We start from the raw sequence: 310 nt of genomic DNA, 5'->3' as shown, positions 1-310 counted from the left end.
TAGATGCCACCGAAGATGTCAGATAGGGTTGAGGCGTTAGAAGAAAAATGGGGGAAGTCTGAACTACTCTTCAAACTTTAGTGGCTCAAATAAAAACGCAGAGTTTGGTTCTTGCTGAGTTGAGTCAACACTTCAGTCAGAAAAGTCGGGACATGGAGGCTGAAAATTCGTCCGGCGATAATACGAACGGCGAATCTCGACTTTCAGAGAAAAAGGTGAAGTTGCCGACATTCGAAGGGGACGATCCAGTAGGGTGGATTACCCGCGTTGAGATATATTTTGACGTGCAAAACACACCGGAGGCAATGCG

Source organism: Lupinus angustifolius, chromosome LG17 (assembly GCF_001865875.1).
Source record: "Lupinus angustifolius cultivar Tanjil chromosome LG17, LupAngTanjil_v1.0, whole genome shotgun sequence".
In the NCBI taxonomy this organism is placed as follows: domain Eukaryota; kingdom Viridiplantae; phylum Streptophyta; class Magnoliopsida; order Fabales; family Fabaceae; genus Lupinus; species Lupinus angustifolius.
This window is presented reverse-complemented; position numbering follows the sequence as displayed.